Here is a 5,294-nt window from a genome sequence, read left to right as displayed (position 1 = left end):
TTGGAGTCCTAAAGACTTGTTCTTGTTCGGTTCGGGCGCAGCTAGGGAGGGCACGCTACAAAGTGTATGCATCTGAATTATGCTAAATGATTATGTGTAAATAATATGTTTCCTGGCATCACTACTACAAAAACAGGAATAAGTAACGCCGAATAAGGTACGGTTAAGTGTGATAAGCGTTTCCTATGATCATATAGTACGTTTTTCTTTGATAACAGTTCTATGGGGGAAAGAATATAGAACGGGTACCTTATTTAACAGTTTCATATTCTTTTACCCTGGTAAAAGAATAAATAATATTATTAAATCTATACATACAAATCGCTAAGCGGTGATAGATAAATGCATACTATTTTCTAAAAAAAAAAAAAAATACAAAATAACTATATCAGTATTGGCGGCAGACAAAACTCAAATTAACTCTAAGAAAATGAAATATCTCCCGCAAAACACAAACCTAAAGCCCATAATTAATAAACTCAAATCAAAATGTTATTACTAAAACTAATATACTCATACCCTAGCCCACCTTCCCCCATTAGGCATTAGCCGCCAACTCCTCCACTCCTCCGTCTATCTCTCTGTTTTACCTATGTGTTTCTCTTTCCCCATTTCATAAATTACTAGTTTAAGAAATTGTCATTGTTCCATTTCGATTTCCACGCCAATACTCCTCACACATGATTCTCATTTCTCAGCAGATTAAATCATTGAGAAATGGTTTGCACTCTTTCGATTTCTGTATATTCCTCACAAGCTTAATATATGATTTAATGTTTATTTGATCAACCCCTTTTCCTATTTCTCATCATTAATATAGGTTTTCTTGTCTTGCCTTTAATTTGAATTTTCGAATTGAATTACAGGAGATCTGATTGAATTTTGGTTATTTTTATGTTCTCTTTAATCGTCAGACTCGCCGCCGTCATGATTGCCGCTCCACCATCATATCTCCGACTCCTGTCTTGTTGCTGCCCCAACTAACACCGTTTTTAAGGTTTAAGGTAACATAATTTTTACAAGTAAAGTGCATGACGAAGATACCTGGTTATGGGTGCTGGCATTTTAACGCAATCCAATCCCAACTTTAATTATGTTATTTTGACCTTTAGTGCATGACGAAGATATCTGGTTTAAACAAGACAATTATATTTACAGGGGGATACTAGGATTCGAATTTATTACTTATATATTTATTGGCATTGACTAATTGTCTAATTTTATCAAGTCATGTTGCATATTGGTTGGTCCATTTAAAACTAGATTAAGAAAATGTCAAACGTTTGTGTGGGACTATGCTGCTTAATTGTCACAAATTGCCTTGAACATTTTCTAATAGCTCAAAATCAACTTGATTATTACTAGCACATAACTCTGAGTCTCTGATATTAGAATTTAGAACAGGACATTAGATGGGAATATTTTGGTATCTCTTGTTTGTTATGGAACTAATAACAAGTATGAAGATGAATGAAGGAGCTTATATTCAATGACAAAGCAATTGAATATGATGAATATTGCCATAATCATAAGCCACAAGTATGTGGCCTATTTGGTAGTGTCTTTTGTGACTTTGGGCCTGAGTTTATTGTAGTTGACACAGATGGTTATGATCCACACGCCGGCATAATTGCATCTATCATTAATGAAAATCCTGCCCGGTTATTCTGGTGTGATTGTAAAATTATAAACACTTTTTAGACAGTTAATGATTCCAACTCAACAATTGGAGTATGTCAACAACTAGGTAGCCAATTTATTTTTCTCTTCCAAAAACTTAAATGCTTCAATTATTGGTTCTTAATCTTAAAGTCCTCTAATTCTCTTTTGGTGATTTCAGGTTTAAGTCTAATGCAGAGCAGCGAGATAAAGTTCATAGTTCATCGTTTTTTTTCCAGTTGCAGTCAAGTGAAAGAGCTAGGAAATATTTGAAGAGGCGAAGAACTTATAAAGAATTATAGTATGGGAAGTGGGAACATCAATTTATTCATTTTTTGTTTTTAATTTCAGTTGTAAATTAGAGTTACTTCGTAATATGTATGTTTGTGTATTTGAACTTTATTGTAATATTAACACATATATACAAGAAGTTTTTGGAAATCGTATATTAAGAATTGTTTAATTTTTTTTTTTTTGAAATAAATAAGTATATAGTACGCCTATGTATGGAAGATGTTCTGTATCTCAATATTTAACAAGAAGAATAGAGGACAGTTATGTATGGAAGGTGCGCTTTATTATAGAGTATAGGAGACAGTTATGTACGTTAACCGTTCTATATTCCTTTTTCATTTTCTGATTTTAGGAAGGGAATAGAGGACGCTTATCTCTTATCACTGTACTTTATGATTAGGTATATAAAACGCTTCTTTTACCCGTTTTATAAATTTTATAGCGCGCTGAGTTGGAGAACGCCTCTAAGGCGTCCTATAAAGTGTATTTCAACAGTACTCTATGCCCCTTTTTGTAGTAGTGCATTAAGGTTTTCCGCATGATTTATGTTTTGTCATATGTATCATAACCTAACAGTGGTATCACGATCCTCTTATTATTTTCATAATCTAAATTGCATGAACATGGTTAAATTTTACAAATTTGCAAAGAATTAAAGGGGTGATTAATTTTCGTAATTAATTGCAAATTGCGTTTATTTAATTATATGTACGCAGTTTTTCGGCAGTTTCTTCGTTACTCATCCAAATCGATCTTTGTAAATAGATCTTAATACCCGTAAGTACTAAGTTTCGCGTTGGTCCATCATTGATGAATAATTTCAAATCTAAGTCATTAGCATTTGAATGTTATTTCACAATAGAGAGATATGTGTGTGATACACATAGGACCAATTAAGTTTTTATGTACTCCCACTAAACTTCTTATATATCTATAAGAATCATGTACATTTTATGAAACTAAAATACTTATTAGTTACACTAAAATATAGTTCCAATTCCCAATTGCTTCCTTAAATCTGTACTTAGATTTCCTAAGCTAGCTTTCCTTTTCAAGCATTTATTTGGATCCATAAATCCTATGACATACCATGTACATAGTTTAGTCCAACATTTGATTGAGGAATACGTTTTGTCATCCAATTGCCATATTTACCAATATGCAATCATTGCTTGAATTATAGACTTGAGCATTACGATTATGCATGAGATTTCAACACAATCCACGCCGTGAATTTGCTTGTAACCTTTAGCAACTAATCTAGCTTTGTGTTTGATGGTTTTTATCCTTAAAACCAATTTGCAACCAATAGAAGTAAATTATTCTTGCAAATCAACAAACTTTCAATTTTGTCATCAAAACATTGGTGTCTATATATGGCCTCTAACCATTTTAGGGAATCTGGGTTTCGTCATAGCTTTCTTACAAATCACAAACTCATTAATCTACATGATAATAGTTTGACTGCAAGTTGTAGGTTTCTTCACTATCTAATAGAAGAATCTCATAGTGTCAGTGATTTGAACTCTATGCCTACTTGGGTATAGAACATCAAACAATAGAATATCAATAGCCACTTGAAAGTCCTTTGAATATTCTGTTCTCCTTGAAGCACTTTTAAAGTCTTCTAAGAGATGTCTATTCTTTAAAGCCACTTCTAAAGTGCTTAAGAATAAGTGTTCGGATTTTCTGAAGAACTTCGAAAAGCCTCCGGAATGTCCGTTTATGTTTGTTGAGTAACGAATATTCTGCCGAAAAACTGCGTACATATAACTAAATAAACGCAATTTGCAATTAATTACGAAAACTAATCACCCCTTTTAATTCCTTGCAAATTTGTAAAATTTAACCATGTTCATGCAATTTAGATTATGAAAATAATAAGAGGCTCGTGATACCACTGTTAGGTTATGATACATATGACAAAACATAAATCATGCGGAAAACCTTAATGCCAGGAAACATATTATTTACACAGAATCATTTAGCATAATTCAGATGCATACACTTTGTAGCGTGCCCTCCGTAGCTGCGCCCGAACCGAACAAGAACAAGTCTTTAGGACTCCAAGTGTCGTCCCTCCGTAGATAGTCCACAGCACGTCTGGATCCGCCTTAAGCTTGACCAACTAGAATCGCCCTTAAGGTACTATAAATTTCGGCTAATAGGGCAAGAGTGTATGGCTGATTTTTGCGAAAATCTTACCTTTGAATACTTAAATCTTCCGTGTATACATTTGTGACCCTAGGCACATATTTATAGAGTTATAGAAAAGGACTTAGAATCTTATTAGAATACCAATTTAGTTTAATTAGAATCCTATTAGGACTCTTATTAAATAAAATCTATCTACTAGGATTAGGATTTAATCATAGAACAAATTCTAATAGCTTTAGGATTTGTATTGCACACAACCGTACACGAGCACGAGCAAGAGCACCACCCGCGCAAGCCTTGCGGCCCCCGCGAGCTGCACTCGCTCGCAGCCCAAATGTCGCAACCCAGATTTGCTCCGCGCTCGCCAAGGCCTTGTTGGGCCTGGCCTTGCGCTGGGCCTGGCGGGGCTTGGCTGTGTGCGATTGATGCGTGTGGCTTGCTGGGCGATGGCCCGGCTTCGTGCTGGGCCTTCGTCTGGCAGGCCTCGTCCGATGTTAATTCGTACGATACGCTTCCGATTAAATTCCCTATTCCGGAATTTATTTCCGATATAAACAATATTTAACTTTCTGATTCCGGAATTAATTTCCGTTTCGAACAAATATTTAATATTTTCGTTTCTGGAATTATTTTCCGATTCCGATAATATTTCAGATTCTGACAATATTTCCGTTTCCGGTAATATTTCCGATTCCGGTAATATTTCCATTTCCGATAATATTTTCCGATACGTACCATGTTTCCGTTTCCGGCAACATCTACGACTTGGATAATATTTATATTTCCGTTTCCAGCAATATCATCGTTTCCGGAATATTCATTTCTTGTTTTTGACGATCTCAGCTCCCACTGAAACCAAGATCCGTCGATACCGAATATTCATAGATGGAGTATTAATGCCACTAAATACTTGATCCGTTTACGTACTATTTGTGTGACCCTACGGGTTCAATCAAGAGTAAGCTGTGGATTAATATCATTAATTCCACTTGAACTGAAGCGGCCTCAAGCTAGGCATTCAGCTCACTTGATCTCACTGAATTTATTAACTTGTTAATTAATACTGAACCGCATTTATTAGACTTAACATTAAATGCATACTTGGACCAAGGGCATTATTTCCTTCATATGTTACCAGCAAGAACAAGAGAAAAGTAAGAAATATTCAGCGATGAGTTATTTAT

At 34.8% G+C, this 5,294-nt stretch overlaps 1 long non-coding RNA gene across 2 annotated transcripts; it reads left to right on the top strand.

Annotated features, from left to right (window-relative positions):
* The first annotated feature begins 539 nt into the window (after positions 1–539).
* LOC130463963 (uncharacterized) lies at positions 540–2,100 on the top strand. 2 transcript variants are annotated; one of them, XR_008924216.1, is made up of 3 exons: positions 540–720; positions 915–1,004; positions 1,841–2,100. It is a non-coding gene; the product is annotated as an uncharacterized lncRNA (long non-coding RNA). The 2 variants fall into 2 exon arrangements; XR_008924217.1 differs by having other exon boundaries at positions 867–1,004.
* The last annotated feature ends 3,194 nt before the right edge of the window (positions 2,101–5,294 follow it).

Source organism: Spinacia oleracea, chromosome 6 (genome assembly GCF_020520425.1).
Source record: "Spinacia oleracea cultivar Varoflay chromosome 6, BTI_SOV_V1, whole genome shotgun sequence".
Classification (NCBI taxonomy): domain Eukaryota; kingdom Viridiplantae; phylum Streptophyta; class Magnoliopsida; order Caryophyllales; family Amaranthaceae; genus Spinacia; species Spinacia oleracea.
This window is presented reverse-complemented; position numbering and strand designations above follow the sequence as displayed.